The sequence below is a fragment of the Callithrix jacchus genome, chromosome 16 (genome assembly GCF_049354715.1).
Source record: "Callithrix jacchus isolate 240 chromosome 16, calJac240_pri, whole genome shotgun sequence".
NCBI classification, from domain to species: domain Eukaryota; kingdom Metazoa; phylum Chordata; class Mammalia; order Primates; family Cebidae; genus Callithrix; species Callithrix jacchus.
Window position 1 is genome coordinate 22075934 of NC_133517.1, and position 18439 is coordinate 22094372.

General features: G+C 40.1%; 1 long non-coding RNA gene across 1 annotated transcript in view; it reads right to left on the bottom strand.

Moving 5' to 3' along the window:
* Window positions 1-1767: 1767 nt before the first annotated feature.
* Window positions 1768-18439, bottom strand: part of LOC108588642 (uncharacterized) — a 228808-nt gene continuing 212136 nt past the window's right edge. The window contains exons 4-6 of the long non-coding RNA XR_013527868.1: window positions 11321-11392; window positions 5216-10265; window positions 1768-3011 (exon numbers count right to left, since the gene is read on the bottom strand). This is a non-coding gene — a long non-coding RNA (uncharacterized LOC108588642). The remainder of the gene's footprint in view (window positions 3012-5215; window positions 10266-11320; window positions 11393-18439) is intronic.

Here is an 18439-nt window from a genome sequence, read left to right on the forward strand (position 1 = left end):
TTCCTTGTACCAATAAGGCTGCTCTTCTCATTCCTTTAGTCCTCTCCACTGGTGGTGGTGAGTGGAAGGCAGGAGTGCAGTTAACATGGAAAGAATCACTGCCTAGGAATGTAGTAATTACAGCATAGCGTTTAAGAGAAGACAGAGTTGGAAGACATGTTCTATGTTTAGATTATAAAATCCTGAATAGTAAATTCAACATAACCAGAAAGCTAATTATTGTTCACATTTTCTCGCATACTCTGGATAAGACTTGCATTTTTGGTCATCATCAATGAAACACAGCAACAACTTTTGAGAAAGTCGTTGGAAGCCAGTATTCATGACGCAGTGTCATCTGTAATAATACAACCAGACTTCAATAAGTGGTATTACAGAAGCAGTACTGATCTATATTGCTCATTGTAAACAAGTTCCCAAGAACTTGGCATTGTGAGTAATGACAGTATTGCTACTTTTCTTCATGATTAGAGATAGGGAATTAGCTAAGAACATGGAGATAGTGCCTGGACACTATGAAGAAAGAACCTTCACATGCACCGATTAAGTAATAACTATATGTAAGTACCTCATCTCTATCCATTATTCTGAATGATTTCCAATAAAATACTCTATTCCACATGGGCCCATGAATTTTATAATATTTCTTAGTCAAATTATTGATTTTGAAAAAGGTCCCACACACAAAAATATTTATCTGAGGCTCCACACATCTAGAAGCCACCCTGTTCTTGGGGAATTATCTAAGGATGTGCCTCAGCCCAGCAAGTAAATCAAGAAAACAGAAGTCTTGTGATCCAGAAAATGGGAGATTCAACCCAGAAAAGCAGAAAAGACAAATATCAAGATAAAAAATATAAACCCCTAGTCTAGAAATCAACCAGTGTTGATCAGAAGGGAAGAAAAGAGCTTCTGGGGTAGAGGGTTCCTGGGGAATAGAGAGTTCCTGCTCTTGGGAGTTCCAAGGTCAAGCTCCTAAACCTTAAATAATAGCTAACATAATTTTAATATTTTAAGTAGACAAATAAGAGCAAAACTGCTCTGAAGAAAAATAAAGGCAATTAGAAACTCTTGGAAAAACAAAATGCTGTACAGAAAAGGAAATCAATCATTGTTTTCCACTTGATTCTACAGTAAACCACATTTACTTAACTGCTCTTAGGTAAACACTGTTTATAGATTTTAACCTTTTATACACAACCTATAAACAAGGCATGAGACACAATTGTGGTCATAAATAAAATGTAAATGTCATCAACTTTAGCAACAGAGAGGTAAAAATTCAAATGATAAAGACTGGGCAGTGGGAAGTAGGGAGGAGGGGTGAAGGAAAGGGTGGATGGCCTCATCTTTCAAAGTCGTGAAAATCAAGGATTCATCAAAGTGTAAAATCAAGGATTACAGCCTACTGGCAAATGTAGAAATAAAATTATATACGTTTTAAAGTTACAAAGTTATATCATGAAGAAACTAAAGGTAGTGATAAGACTATATTGGGAAGATGGGTAGAGAAATGGTGAGTGTAATGAACTAAATACTCATATGTTAGAGCAGTAGATACTAAATAATGCGTAAAATTGAATTCATTGAATTCATCAGGATACTACCTTCTAGGGAGTGGGATTTGAGACACAGTGGGGTAGGAAATTGTTACTTTTCATTATAAATATTTGATTTTAAAAGTATATACAAACTTCATAAAATTAAATTTTAAATGTACTTTTTAAAAAAAAAAAACTAAAATACAGTGACTGTACAAGATTATTTTTAAGGTTCCTTTTATATCTAAAATTCGTAGAAAGTTCTCCCAAAGCTTAGTCTCTCTGGAGAAACCCTGGAACTTTTCCCTTCTGAAAGTCTGGTATATATTCAAGCTGACTGTCTGATCAGAAGGCAGTTCATGCCACTAGGAACCTCACAAACACTATTTTGATAAATGTCAAATTTTCACCCCCGACCTTATTTTATCTTTTCAACAGCCCTCTGGAGCAATTATTATGATCATCTGTATTTCAAAGATGAGATTCAATGAGACTAAATTAATTGTCCTGAATGACATGAGCTTTAAATTGTTAGAATGAGATTAAATTCATGGCCTCTCCATGCTAAGTCCTTTTCTCTCCCACCACGTTATGTTCTTTTGGTGAGCAGAATGAGAAAGTATGAAAAATCATCTGCCCAAGAGCCAATCCTTCAGTAAGATATCTATATGAATGCACTGCCCTGAAGTTATAGGGTAGCTCCTTTGGGAATCTGATGGAGCAGGCTGGTAAACTATAGCCTCCTTTTCCACTTGGACTCATGAACAACACACTTCACCAAGGCTGTGAGGCTCATAAGGATCTGGAAAGCCTCATCCTAAGTGATTGGCACCAGCATAGTGCACAGCATCCAAAGGGCACTGGGTAAGACCGTTTGGACCCCCACTAAGCACTGTTTCTTACATTTGACCCATTCTCATTCTTGACATCTTTTGCAAGTCCCAAGTCATGATAAGATACTCCTGCATTTCTCTCTCGTGCTGCAATGAGAATGCTTTCAGTACAGGCAGCCATTCAGAGTGAGAACTCCAGGAACACTGAGATGCCACTCACGCCTGCCAAAGACAACTCCTAGTATCTGTCTTCCTGGGATGTGTGTCCACTCGTTACCTGCATCAAACTCATGCTTAGTGCTGTTGGGCTGCAGAGTTTCTAAAGAAGTTGTTTACTGGAAATAAAATCACAGAGTCCTTGACCTGCAGAAACTCCATGAAACACTGGACAGAGCTTACATACATTTTCACTGAAAATATTTACTTATTCCAAGTGGCTCTGCCACATGGGTAATTGCAGCCTCATAACAACCTTGTGAAGTCAGTGTGGTCCCCCTGGTTTCCACATGGTCCCTCTGTCTTCCTTTTCCCTCCTGCGATGCTGGCTGCTCAGAGATGTACTTCATGGCTCTCCCTCAGGTGGGCCAGAACAACATTGCCTCCTCAGATCTCTTCCTTCTTTCTCCTTGTCTCAGAGCTATGTTTAGAAGACAGGCCAGTGACTTGATTACTAACAACACCAAATGGTACATATTGATGTATTTCCCCTCCCGATAACATGTTTGCATTTTGCAGGTGGTCCCTGTTGCCTAAATTTAAGGGCTTGGCAAATGGAGGAATGCATGGGCCCTATGTGACATAGGCCTCTTAGAAGTCCCACAGTTAATTGCCCTGCTGTAGAAATATGGAACGTTTTCCTTTAGTCGCCTATATACTTCTCAATATTATATTTTAATGTTATTTTAGTTTTATAGTCAAGTATCATTGGTCATAGTATGATCCACTTTCTCAAAAATATACTGTTCAGTAAAATAAACTCAGAGTAATGATAGAAATCACCTCCTACCTCCATAGAAATATACATGTACAAAGTTTCCTTAATATTCAGACTTCTATTTTTAATTCATGTTGGTTTTAATATTCAAAAGGGACATAAAGGAAACACCTTTCAAGGCTCAAAGTCATACTTAAGAAAAATACTTAAGAAATAAAAGGGTAGCAAAATAAGTATGAAGAAAAGAGCAATTACATATAAATCATCTAAAATCAATTTTTATATTAGACTCATATGTTCTAAATAAGAAAAAAAACTGCAATGCTTTAAATAAACACATAGGCTTTCTCCTTTCCATGGGTAAAATATATAACTTAGCCTAAATTTCTTGAATGGATATGCAATAAACTATTTATAACATCTTCCCTGTCCTACTTAACTTATGACTAATCCTAAACAATTCGAGAGTCAGATGGCTGAGTATTTAAAGAAGCAAACATCGCAAATAAACAGAGGGTCATTTCTACCTGAAATCCAGAGTCCCACACCCCATATAACTACAGGGCCACTTGGCAATAGCTACAAATGGAAGCTGCAAAAGAAATTCTGCAGAATCCTGCAGCCTAGAGGTTAGGAAAGATGAGGGTCCCTTAATATCTGAATAGTGTAGTCAGCCGGTGGGGGCAAGGAAGACTCTCCAGGTACCTGTAATAGCTTCAAAAGCAATTTTCAAATTCATGAAATTTTTCCATGTGGACCCTCCTCTGGAAAATTGGAAAACAAAAACCTACACCCACTCACCACTGATTCTTTGTGATGCCCACATCACTAAAATCTCTAATATAAATCTTTTTCTAAAGATAAATCTTTTTCTAAAGCAAGGCTGGGTCTGCCCCCAAAGGCTATCATTTCACTAACATTTAAAAATATTTTCTCAACATTCTCAGGCAGTGTTCAAAATCGGCCTGATATATATAGAGCCTCCTTTGTGGAATAACAAAATTATTTTTATCATTTTCTGATTCTCAAAAATCTGACCTGTCACCAAAGAACTTCTAAAAATATCAGGATGATAATGATATCCTTCGTCATATCCTCCTGGCTTACGGCTGCATTAGTAGGGCTGGGTTTTTATTTATTTTCTGAGGGTCCTTTCTGATCCCAGCACTCATCATTTCATTGCTTCAAGAAGATGTGAGACAGAGCAGCTATCTTGGGAAGGTGGCAGATTTTGTTTCCACCTTTAAAGACAAGGTGTTTTTGTGCAACATTCAGTTCAATTCACTCTCTGCCTATCTTTTAAATCCCATATTTTTTGTTGGAAACATATTGGAGTAGATCCTAGAAAACAAATGCTGACTGAGGAGGAGCATTTTGTTTTTTTTCCCACAGCTGATTCAATTCAGCAGCAGCATTACTGAGTGCCTACCATGTGCCAGGAATGTAAAGATGAATAGAATATTCTTTACCCTCAAACAGCTCACAGCTTACAGGATAGACAGTCCGTTAAGAAATAACCAAGTACCCTGTGAGAAGAGCTATGGAAGATTCCCAGGGTTGGCCCCCCTTTTAAAAAATGGACTTTAAAAAGGCCTTATAGTCCTATTGCTGTTTGTATAAACTTACAATAATGGGAACACCAACAAGGGAACTACAAATACTGTCTAGAGAAATCAGAAATGTAATGGGAAACCAAAGATATTTTCAAGACAGATCCCAACAATTTCTTGCTCAGAGATTGTGTCCCATTCTTGATATATCTGGGGTTGAAAAAAAAAGCTTTTTTTTTTTTTTTTATAGAGAACTGTAAGCAGCATCTGCTCCTTGGGTAGAATTTAGAATGTATCCTTAGGGATATATTGGTTTTGGTGAGTCTTTTTCAGTCATGTGTAGATAGAAGTACTTACTCACTGGCCTTGCAGGAGCCCTGGACTGAAGAAAGTTTCCAACAGCAGATGCTTCACCTGGAGAAGGTTCACTACTCTAGCAGTGACAAATTCTGTCTTCAGATTGGGCACGCTGTATCATCTTGTCAACTGTTGTATTGTCTTATCATGTCATCAATGGGTGTTTCCTTCTTTTGGCTGTAGATTTGGGGGGGATAAGATGAATAAGACTTCCATGCATGAAGAACCTTGGACCCTTGTTCCAGTGGTAGGAGGCTGGGGCCAGAGGAGAGAGGGAACCCAAGAGCATTGTCTTTAAAGGAACATGATGATAGAATTCAGGAATAGTGATACATGGTATCTTGTTTTAGGTTTTCCTTTCCTTCATAGCGAAATTTGTTAAATAGCATTAACTTTTGTTGTGTTGATAAGCACTGGAGAATAAAGAGCAAGTATTGTATTCATGCTTTGGAGTAAAATGGACTTTAAGAAGGCCGAAAAGTTCTAGCTTTAGTGAGGAGAGATCACAAAGAAGTTGGGAACAGCAGAGCAGACTAGGAAGGCCTATATGATAACCAGAAATGGACTTAGGGAACATGTGTGCCCTCTCTGAGATTCTCAGGAATATTTAGGGAAGGAGCTGGGATGACCCATTGGCCTCAATCAATTAGATATTAAAAGAAAGAGGTGCTGTTCCCTGACCCCTCCCAACTCTGACACATGCCTTCACATTGCAAAGGCTAAAAGAACTTTGGAATCTCCATTTTTCAAGAAACAACAACAGTTCTGGGTTTTGAAGAATGAGTAGATGTTCACTGGGCAGAAAAGAGAAAACAAATGAGTAAAGACTTTTAGGGAAAAACTAGCATATGCTGGAATGGCTAAAGCAAAAATCTCAAACAGTGTCATGACTCATGGATCTGTTTCCTATTCTAAGACTTTCCAAGGTTCCACGTCCAAATTGCCTTGCTTTCCTCTCTTGCCAGCATGTCCCGCATGCAGACATGCAGCTTTCTACTGTCCCTAGTTGGCTAAGCATGTTCCCAGCCTTCCATTTTATTTTTCCAACTTCCAAAAATTTGGGGTTTTCTTTCATCATATCTCCCCTTTCTTGTTTTATAGGTTCATGTATTTTAAATTCTTTTACTATGAGGTTTTGGACAGAAGTGGAGATAAATGCATGTGTTCAATCTGTGGTCTCCTTTCCCAGTTATATTTTATTTATCCATTCATTATTGTTCCACCTAATGAAGAATAGCATGACAACAGGATCTTGCTTAGAAGTAGCATTCAAACCCTTAAAAGGCTTGTAAAGTCACAGACCCTCACTCAGGGTTGCAACGAGCTGTAAAGGTCAACCTGTCTAAGCTCCCATCAGAAGTTTAATTCTGGAAACTGCTTTGCTTGCTTGATACAAATTTAACCTACTGAGTGAAAATGTCAAAAAGCTGTGTTATTATTTTGCTTATCATCATTCATCATATTTAGCGATTATCAAAATAGCTGCTACTTATGATCCACCTTCCATGAGTACCTCCCTGTGCTGAGGGGCATTTACGCCTCCCAACAATTCTGTGAGAGAGGTGTTATTCCACTCTCTCCCATCCCTGTTTTGCAGAGAAGGAAACTGGGATTTAGCTCAGGTTTAACTCACTTCCCAGTCGCTTGTAGTTTGTCCATGGCAGGCAGAGACTAGTTTGAGACCACTGTCAAGTTCCAATGCTTATCCTCTCAGCTGTGATGGTTTCCAGGTTTAGGACTATGTGACTCTGAAAGCACTGCATTGTTCTGCAGAGCGGCTGGCATGTGCTTTCTTCTTTTCTCCACTGACAGCTTTAGTCGCTGATGTTGTTGCCATTGCCTACATTTGAATCCTCAGGGGTATGACCCAATGTAGTCAGGCTGACTTCTGTCTGCTACCCAGATGACTTTTTTTTTCAATTGATATAAACTTAGGAAACAACAAATAATTTTAAAATTTATTTTGAACAAACAATGAAGGTAAATATGTTGTCAAAATGATGTACAGTGCACTTCCAGGTAGTCTATAAATGGCACTGCATTGATTATGCATTGCATCTATCATATCGAATCACCATTGTTAATATATTGAGTACAGTTGAATTAAAATGTTGACCAAACAAAATTTTCAGGTTTGGTGGGGTTTTTATTGGTAAAATAACCACATACTTTTTCCTGTCAACAATATCAGTGATTGAGGGTCCACTGTTAAAATAGGCAGATAAAGAGAAACTACCCCTAACCCCAGATAAGACAGGGCTGAGTCACAGCATTGTGGTTGCTTTGACTTTTGAGCAATTCACCTAACTTCTCTGAGCCACCATTTCAAAATATGTAAGAAAGAACCCTGACACACAATAGTATTTTGCATGCAACTGAGGGGTGGTGCATAGTGTATAAGTGGTCGACAGAGAGTTGGAGCTTAACAAAAGCATGTTTACCAGTTTTATCCAAGAGTCTGCAGCAAGTGTTGAAGAAATGCTTTTGGAATAGATTAGATAATGGGAGACAGACATTGAGAATACATGTAAGCAAACAGAAGAGCTTGGATGCCTGAAATCTCATGTATTTCTAAAGCATCTCCAAGATTCCCAGGGTTGGCCCCTCTAGTTCTCACAGCTGTATGAGTCACGAGAGTGGACTTGGAATCTCAGAATTGCCAGCCCATTTAACTGTGTCTTGATCCACAATGCTGTGTGTGGCACACAGTGTTGCCTGTGACTTCCTGCACCTCCATCGCTGCTAGGTGCAAACCCTGCTCAGCAAAACTATGAGCATGCACAATTCAGAAGATATGAGAATCATCTCCTGGAGTCACTATGGGGGTCTTCTGGGGATAAACAACACCATGGGAAAGGCAACTTATTAAGGTAAATATTACAGTCTCCTAAATGTCTAAAGTCAGCTAGACATACATTTAAATCCAAGCAGAAAGTTTCTGAAAGGTTTGTCTCCAACCTAGGTCTTCCAACATTAGAAGAACTTCAGGGAGAAAATAGGACATTTTGACTCTCTTGAGTATTTTGGAATCAAGGCAGAGACTTGGGGTAGCATTGGGGATCCCATGAAAAATTGAATACCAGTTGCATAGGCTTAAATTTATAAATGCTCCCCAGTACCCCCTAGGGCCCAATATTCCAAGGATGGCTCAGGGAATGGCTAGCTTCCCCACAGTCATTTCAGATTGTTGCAGGCTCCTTAGAAATCCTTGGTGTCCAAGTCTTAGTCCTACAATGGATGCTGGATATGGTTCAACATCCTGGATTCATGGAGAGAGGAGGGCATGTGGCAAAATATATTTGACTTATATTATTTCTTTCCTTATTATCCCCTCAACTGTCCTTATCCTAGAGACATGTATCTCTCAGTAAAGAAGTCATTCTGACTCTCAAAGACTCCCACAGAAAGTAGGTTCCTAGTATGGCACCATGAACAGGGTTCTTAGTGGGCTGAGAGTTGAGATGGAGCTCCAGGCCCAGATGGAGTCTGCTACTGATGGAATACATTAGTCAAGTTACTTCATCCCTCTGGGCCTCCATTTTTTTTGTTGTTTAATTTTTTTAAAACTTCTTCAGTGAGAGCAGGGGCCTTGCTTATCTCCATGTGGGATTGGATCATGTCTCCGGGCCCTTCTAATTCCAATTATCTCTGATGTTTCTATAAATCTAACAGGAGTGAGCTGAGCTAATAGAATCATATGACTAATAGGGAACACTTCATAGTTAATACTATCAAATACTTTGAATTTCTCTGCTGAGTATTTGATGAAACCATGAGTTACAAGCTTGGATTTCTGGATCCTGTCTGCGTTGTACATACCATAAAAATGTTGAGAGCTGTGGCCTTTAAGCTGTTGAAAAGACGTATTTCTCATAATCTAAATAGCTTTGACACTATGCACCACAGCCTGACAATTAAATTTCTCTTTCTCTCTCTCCCTAATTTCAATCAGTTGATATGCCACATTGAAACTTGAACCATTCTGATGTGAAGACATCTCTTTTCTCCCATCAGAACCCAAAAAACTGTCAGTGCCAGTTTCCTCATTAGTAACCAATCTGCTTGCCCAGACGGCACCTCACAGTTTGTATCCAGTGAAAATCCTGCTCCCTGAGAAAAGAGGAGCAAACACTGAGAAATGAAGTCGAGGTTTGCAGATGACCCCAGAGGCTGAAATTAAATGTGCTGCTCCCCTCATCAAGAAGGGGAAAGTGAGTGCTGTTGAGGCTTAAGAGAAGTGCTCTGATCAGTGATAAGTGCACAGTGCCTAAAGAAAGTTGTCCATGGCTGATTCAAGCAATCAGTCACCTCAAGCCTTAGCTTATCACTGCTTTTTCCCTGCATTAGATGCTCTTTTGAATCAGTACAAGCAATGCAGTCTTCTCCAGCATAGCTGATGCCACCTTAAAGTAACTCATGAACCCCATTCCTTTTCTACCATTACATGGGAAACACGCAGTATACACTAGCATCCTAATCTTCCATGCTAGCTTATTGTAGGACACAAGAGGCTCTCTAGAAACTTACTCTGTATTCCTCCAAAAAACTGTAAGGACCTTGAGCAAATGAACCTCAAGGAAATCTGCTGAAAGTGGTTTGTCACAAAAGACAAAGGACCCCCAAGACAGATGGCTGTTAGTCCCAACAGAGGAAGTAAAACAAAGAGGGCACAGAAAGTAAAAAAGGGTTTGCACATAATTCCATGTGAATTTCTTAGTAATGGTCATGAAGTGAGCAATGGAAGGTGGAACAAAAATTCCGGAATTCTGGAAGATCCCACACAGAGAGAGCTCTGGATCTGAAGGGGAGGGAGGTGACTGGAAATCTGCAGAGCCCACTTTTTTGCAGGCATCATAATGATCTCTTCATCCCCCTCTGCTCCAGCTGATGTAGCCAGTGGTTCTTCTGCTTTGCAGTCTGAGGTCCCTTCAAAGAGATGAGTGAGCAATATTCTGTCTTCAAAGCCTCCTTTATTCCTTTTTTCTCTCTTTAAACAGGGATCAGAGTTGAATGGCCTTTTTGGAGATTTAGATGATAGTACCCCACTTTACTGTAAAAGAAAAAAAAAAACAAAGCAAGAAAATAATTTGTTGCATTAAAACATATAACCAGGGAGACCAAGTGAGTGGGTCATTTGAGGGCATAAGCACTGTAAGCTTCAACAAGAAGAATGCTTACTGTGTGTCCTCTGAATACCTGAATACTGTCTTTTGTCAAGCCTGGTGGTTATTTGAATGCAAATACTTTATTTTTAATTTCTTACTGAAGAAACATAGGGAAAAGTGCTCACATAAGTGTATAGCCTCACACATTCAGGCAACCGGCATCCAGAAACAGAAAGACACAGGAAGACCCTTCCCCTAACCTCCCCTAGGCATTCTGCCCCTGAAGAATAACTATTATCTGGCCTTATAAAAGCATATATTAATTTTGCTCTGTGTCTCATACAGCTGAAATGGCAAGTGTGATCTCTTGTGTCTGTATTATTTTCCACATCGTTTGTGGGATTCATCCATATTGTGTTGTGTAGCTTATATCAGTCTCCTCGCTGCACGTATCACAGTGAATATGCCATGAAGTATTCATTCTGCAGCTGAAAGGCATCTCGTTAGCTTCCAGCTGGGGGCTATTTTGAGTAGTGCTGCCATGAATGTCTTGATGCATGTTTTTGACACACATAAGTAGTAAGTCATATTTTTTAGTAATACCTGATGTATTAGTTCATTCTCAGGCTGCTAATAAAGACATACCTGAGACTGGGTAATTTATAAAGGAAAGAGGTTTAATTGACTCATATTTCAGCATGGCTTGAGAGGCCTCAGGAAACTTAATCATGGCAGAAGGGCAAGTAAACATGTCCTTCTTCACATAGTGGCAGCAAAGAAAGGTGCTGAGCAAAAGGGGACAAGCCCCTTATAAAACTGTCAGATCTTGTGAGAACTCACTATCATGGGAACAGCATGAGAGTAACCACCCCCGTGATTAAATTACCTCCCACCAGGTCCCTCCTGTGACATGTGGGAATTATGGGAAATACAATTCAAGATTAGATTTGGATGGGGACACAGCCATACCATATCACCTGGCCTGAAAGAGGATGCTTACATATTTTTCTGTTTTCCAGGTCCCATTTTTGGAAGCTCAGTAGGAAAGTGTGTGTTGAATATATTTCAGAATCTATCAGGAAAAAAATAGGAAAATAAAATGATTTGATACTAACATAATCTCTCCACAATATTTTGGCAGTTTGTTCTCCAAAATCAAGCAGCAACGACTAAGTTTACATGGCAGCTCTGATTTTCATAGCTGTGGAACCGCCACATTCTCACCTGACAGCCTCTTCCCGCCTCCCAGCAATGACTTGTAATCACCTCAGTCATGCTGTCTATTTTCAGCTTGCATAAAATTCATTTTTTCAAAAACACTTTTTTCCCAGTCTAATTTTGTCCTCTTAAAAATTCTCTGGTGGCTTCAGAATTAAAATATAAAGATACATTAGTTCAGCCTAGTATCCTGTTTTCAAAATGACACTGAAAAATGTTTTATGGGAATGAGGGAGAGGAAAAACCTATCTATTTCCTAGAGGAGATCCTGTATTCTGTATTTTCATATGGAAATCTAAATGAGCTGATTTTTTTAAAAAGCTGTTCCCAGGCTGTGTGGCGGGAAGAGGTGGAGGTAAAGAGTGGAGTAAAACATGGCCCCCAAATTCTTTACCACTCCTTCCACCAAGAGATAGAATCTGGGTGACACATGACAGCTTGACCAATTGAGAAGCACAGACAAGGCGTTGTGTGGCTTCAAGCCTGGCTCTGGGGGCCATGCAGCTCCCTCTCAGAGTCCAGCCGCCACACTGTGGGATGCCCAAGGCATGCAGTGAGGCCACATGGAGAGGCCAGGTGTAGGCTTTAGTCAACATTCTCTACTGAGACTGGCCTTTTAGTTATCCCAGCTATTATGAGTTGAATTGTGTCCCTGAAACTGATATGGTGAAGCCTAACCTCCAGTCCCTCAGAATGCACCTAATTTGGAAATAAAGTCATTGCAGATATAATTACTTAAGATGAGTTCACACTGCAGTAGAGAGGGTCCTTGAGTTGTCCTTACAGAAGAGACACATGAGTGTAAGACACAGACACACAAAGACAGCCATGTGAAGATGGAGGCAAAGATGGAATGATGCTGCCTCAAGCCAGGGGACACCTGTGGCTACCAGAAGCTGGAAGAGGCAAGGAAGGATACTCCCCTAGAGGCTTTGGAGGGGCATGGAATGGTCATCGTGTTGATTTTGGACTGTGAGAGAACATATTTCTGTTGTTTCAAGCCATTCAGTTTATAGCATGTTGTTACAGCAGCCTTGGAAAATGAATACCCCAGTCCAGATGTCAAATGTGAGAGTAATGCCAGCCCCAGCTAACCAAGTCTTCCCAGATGAAGACCCAGCACTGGAGAACAAACAAGCCATCCCCACTTGGCCCTGCTTCAATTCCTGTCCCAGAGAATTAGTGAGTATGACACAGTGGTAGTCATTTTATGCTTCTAAGTTTGGGGAGGTTTGACCCGCCCTGATAGTAAGCAGAGAAGAAGCCATCACAGTTTCAGACCCAGGTGCCTCGGTCTGCACTACACAAGGAGCAGACCAGTCATCTCTGCTCTGAAAGTGTGCCGAGCCTTAGTGTCCTTGGGCAAAGAAGAATAACTCAATTGATCATCCTGCAGGAAGCATGAGCATTGAATAAGATATAATGTGTAACTGAGGATTTACTAGGCAATGCTCTAAGGCAAGCTTGTCCAAACCACAGCCCATGGGCCCCATGTGGCCCAAAACAGCTTTGAATGTGGAACAACACAAATTTGTAAACTTTCCTAAAACATTATGTTTTATTTTTAGCTCATCAGCTATCATTAGTGTTTCTGTATTTTATGTGTGGCTCATGATAATTCTACTTCCAATGTGGCCCAGGAAAGCCAAAAGATTGGACACCCTTGCTCCAAGGATTTCACATGGATTATCTCATTTTGTCTTCCCAACAACCCAACAAAGTAAGACCTATTATAAAGGCCATTCTTATAAGTGAAGACACTGAGGCACTAAGAGGTTTAAAAAACCTGCCCAGGATCACAGAGTTAGCACATAGTTAGTACATGTAGGGAGATGGCACCAAGAGTCAAGAAACTTCCCACAGTGATTGGAAAGAATGGATGCGATGGGGCTAGTTTCCAGTAGAGGAGAGTGCTCTGAATGTTCATCCACTTAACAGATATTTCTTGAGCTCTGCTGTGTCACTGAACCATGCTCTTATGGAAGGCACAATGTAATGGAGGATTCAGACATGTAAACTCACAGATATCTTTTTTTTAGTTCAGGCCAAGGCTAAATTATTTCAAAAGAAACTGTTATAATTAGGAAAATGAGAGAAAATAATGCAAACAAGAAAAAGAGAGCAATGGGGTTCCCTTGCTAATAGAAGCAAAGAGAGAGTTGAGATCAAAGAAAGTTATAGTCCTTAACCATAAACAGAACATTTGGAGCAAATCAAGCAGTGGAATGAGAAATTCAGCAGTGACCCGGTTCTGTGAATCTCAGCAGCGCACCATAGACTCTCAGGACCCAAAGTGTCCGATTAGATCAGACCCAGCACAGCTGGGACAAAAACACTCACGACCACATTTAGATGAGCTCACTTTTGGACTGCATATTTCCCTCAGTCAAAATATACATTTTGGGGTCTCAAAGGGGAGGAAAAGGAGGAAACAGAAGAGATAATACCTCCAGGAGGAAAGGGTATTCTCTGGCCCTCCCAATGCTCAGGACAGGGCCAGAATGGTTACCTGCATTCCCCAGAATGGTTACCTGCACTGATGGGAAAACACATTCCAGACTCAGGGCATGCCTGTCATGGTGGCCCTGGCTGTCATCCAGCCACTCTAAGGTGTTGCCCTCTTTTGCAAAGTTGACAGAAATAGGTCAATGACCTCTGCTCACTCCCCTGGACTTTAGTCCCGCCAGCCCATCATGATTGTGTTCACCATTTCTTCAAGTGGAATGTTCCTTCAACAACTTAAAATAGTTTCAAAAAATGTTTCACAAAAAAGAGAAAAGGTCAAGGTTACAGGAAGCTGGCTTACCTTTTTTTTTTCTTTTTGACCACTGTCAGAAAATTATTTTGTGAGCTAAGATAAGGACTTTGATTTTTATTTCTGAAATATTTTATTACTGGTTTAAAAAGAGACAGTGAAAAGCACTTCAGGATGTTCAGTTAGGGAAGAAGTGACCTGCCTCAGTCCATGGTTTCCTTACACCTTCCATCACCTCCGGTGCCTGCTACTCATCTGTAGGAACTAAGGAGACTGGAGCCCTAAAAGCCAAACAACTTTCTGGCTTCTGCTCACTGGGCAGCAATCCATTATCTACTGATTGCAGAATAGGGGAAACATATTTCCAGTAGAACATACAGTATCTTCCTTTGAGGATCTTTTTTTTTTTTAACCTCCATTATCTTTATTGCAGCCAATGGACACAGAGTCAGGGTCACAACCATAGAGCATAGGTGGAAAGAGTTCCAAATTCTCCTAGTTTCCACTGCAATGTGCTCTAAAGCTCTTAATGATATTTGCCATTTCAACATAAGAGTCAATCATATAAAATGGAGATGGAAAGTCAATAGACGATCCAGTGGCAGGAAGACTGCCTCTGCTCTCTTGTCACATGGAGATGAGGGACATTTCCTTCACATGGTCACCTTTGGTGCCAGAAGCAGTGTACTTAGTGATTGGGGCAGACTCTGGGCCAGATCTTGTGGTTTTAAATTCAGGCTCTGCAGTTTACTAGCTGTGTGATTTTGAATAACTGCTTAATCTCTCGGGGCCCCTTTTCTTCATCTGTAAAGTGGGGGTTATAATAGCATCCACTTCTTAGGATAGTTGTAATCAATAAATGAGTTAATACAGGAAAGGCCCTTTAATAACTATGCCCTAATGTATTTGCTATTATTTTTATTCATCTAAGAAAAGAAGCCAAAGAGTGGAATAGATGAGTTTATATTGAGACCCTAAAAGACAGAAAGCTAGTCCCTGTTTCTCAATCCTCCTTCTAAAACCACTTTAACCATCAGCTTCCATGATGGTATTTTCATCTATGCAGATAGCAAATTCAGCAACAAGAAAGTGCCCTTAATACTTCTTCTCAAGTCACCAGAAATTCACAGGAAGAAACAGAAAACCAAGTTACAAACTATTCCTTTCGTTCTTGTATACATTCTCTATATCTGTTAACAAGCTGCTGTGGTGCATGATCTGTAGGGCCAACTAATCAAGGACTATTTGGAAAACATTTGGGAAGAAAAAAAAATCAAGCAATGGATAAGCCTGAGTGAATCTGCCTACCCTTCAAATCGCATAATGCCAAAAAGTAGAGTAAGAGTAAGCAAAGCACAAGGGTTCCCTTCTTTCCACTTTTGTACCAGGCCTGCCCTTATTTCATAATCGGTTTTCTTGCTGGCATGGTAGCTCATGCATGCAATCCAAGCACTTTGGGAGACTGAGGCACGAAGATTGTTTGAGCCCAGGAGTTTGAGGCCAGCCTGGGCAACATAGTGCAACCCCATCTTTACAAAAAAATTTAAAATTAACTTGGCATGGTGGCATGCACCTGTAGTCCCAGCTACTTGGGAGGCTGAGGCGGGAGGATCACCTGAGCCCAGGAGGTCAAGGCTGCAGTGAGCCATGATCACACCACTGCATGCCAGCCTAGGTGATAGAGCAAGATCCTGTCTCAAAAAAATAAAGTGTCATTTCATGGTAATGTGTCTTACATCCCCTCCATATCCCCAGAAGTCTATATCCTTCCTCCTAGCACAATGTCTTATACATAGCTCTTTTATTTTTAAGAAAAGAATGACTACATGGATAGATAATAGAAACATATATACATACATGATACATCTCATACATCTATAGATATATAGATGATTGAGAAAGAAAGAGAGAGAGAGAGAGAGAGAGAGATGAAAGTTTCTTCCTAAACTTAATCAATTTGAAAGATAAGTATCTAGTTTTTCACAAATACCCACCATCTCAGCCATGGCAATTTCTGGATTTCCCCCAAATCAATTCTCTGTATAGGCATAGGCTTCTTGTGCATATCATTACACCACAAATTTTCATTCAATTTCCACTAAAATTTTATCCCTCGTTTGATGAGCAATTTTCATACTAGCTGAGACATAAGCTGAAATTGTTTTACAAAGTTTTATTTATTTATTTATTGTCTTCTTTCTTTCTTTCTTTTGAGAGTATATGGAAAAATGTTTGTATTCATAGAACTGGGTCACTGCTGAATTTTACATTCAATTGCTTGATTTACCCCAGACTTTGGTTTTCTAGTTAAGAACTAAAACTGTCTTTGATCTCAACTTTCTCTTTACTTCTGTCAACAACACTGGGTCACCCTTTTTTTCAAATCTTTTTTCTTTTTTTTAACCACAGAAAAATCAGTTTTCTTTAACTTCATGAATACCAACATGAGATGTGGAGGTCTGGGCAGTCAGCTAGATGAACTCACTAAGGGTCTTGACCTCAGATCAGTCTGGAAATATGAAACATCATGGAACTTGGCCCCAACTTGAGCCCCCATGACATAATGTCTCAACTTGAAAAACCTTCATACATATTTGCATTACTTGTCTCTGCATAAATGAAATGCTTCAGTAACAACCAAATCTCAGCCAGGTGTGGTGGCTCACCCCTGTCATCCCAGCACTTTGGGAGGCTGAGGTGGGTGGGTCACCTGAGGTCGGGAGTTTGAGACCACCCTGACCAACATGGAGAAACACTGCCTCTACTAAAAATACAAAAAAAAAAAAAAAAAAGCCAGGCATGGTGGCTACTCGGGAGGCTGAGGCAGGAGAATCACTTGAACCCAGAAGGGAGAGGTTGCAGTGAGCTGAGGTCGTGCCATTGCACTCCAGCCTGGGCAACAAGAGCAGAACTCTGTCTCAAAAAATAAAAATCTCTTATGTATAACCATCTAAAGAGGGGCATCAATATTTCAAAACATTTTCTATAAAATAAGATAGTGAGCAGATTTGGGGGTTTTGTTCTCCAACATTTTTTTCTAGTGTCTATTGGAGATAACACCATTCACTTTAAGATTTAGAGATGAAGGAATATTTTTAATAAGGAGTGATGTCAAATAGTGTATGCTATGAAGTAGTATGTGTAACTCAAATACATTATCCTTGCTTTTCAGTTTCGATTCAAGAGTTGAAAAACCAGCCTGTTGGATTTATGAACTTGATTTTGAGGTTTGAACATACAGAGTCTGACTTGCTTTTCTGGAATTACTTGGCTTGAGTTGCCCCCTGTGAAATATTCCAGGCGATGTTGTCTGTTTATTTTGAATCTATCTCATTCTAAGATATATCAGATAACACTAAAGAGACTTCCTTTATTGTCCAGAAATAGAGTGAGCTTAAATTTCAAGTCTGTTATTAAAACTGCAAATGCTTTCCCCAGGAAATTTCCTTCAAGACTGTCCTTGAAGAATGGAAGCTGCTCCTGGGCTGAGTATTCTTTTTTCTTCCCTGTGGACGCTTGATCTTTCTGCTTGCATCTTGATCTCAGCCCAGCTTGTGCCTCATTAAAACTGCCCCACTGTGGACTGATGAACGAAAAGGAAACCCATGCCATGTAAAAGAAACCCCTTTCTGAAAACCCAGCACCCTAAAAGACAAAAATCTCTTCAATAATAACAACGCTAATGTTGGGGTAACACTTGGGTGGATTTTCAAAGCCCTCAGTTCCATGGGCATTCTCTCCTTGGAGCTCTGAAGTTGGCAACTCTCACTGTGAAGTGAGGTAATTATCCGCCCAGACCTCTTGACTGTTGTAAACAATCCCGGGACCTCCATTCAGGGCATTAGATGTAACTAAGCTCCTAATTACCTCATTATGCAGCCTTGAAATAAATTGAAATTTGGGATTTCATTCAATTATGAAAAGGCACGTGGAGTCCAGTTAGTGATGCGGTGCCGACTAACGCCGCTCATGGCTCGGACCCAGCTGTACCTAAATGGCGATGTGGCTTCTCCACCATGCTCACACCTTACCGCAGTTGCTTTGCCCAAATCAACTGGGCAGCAGTGTGTCCGTTATTAAGAGACCTGCATAAGTCCATTCTTCTTACAAAACAGACATTCTCACATAATCATTGAGGGGTGTAAG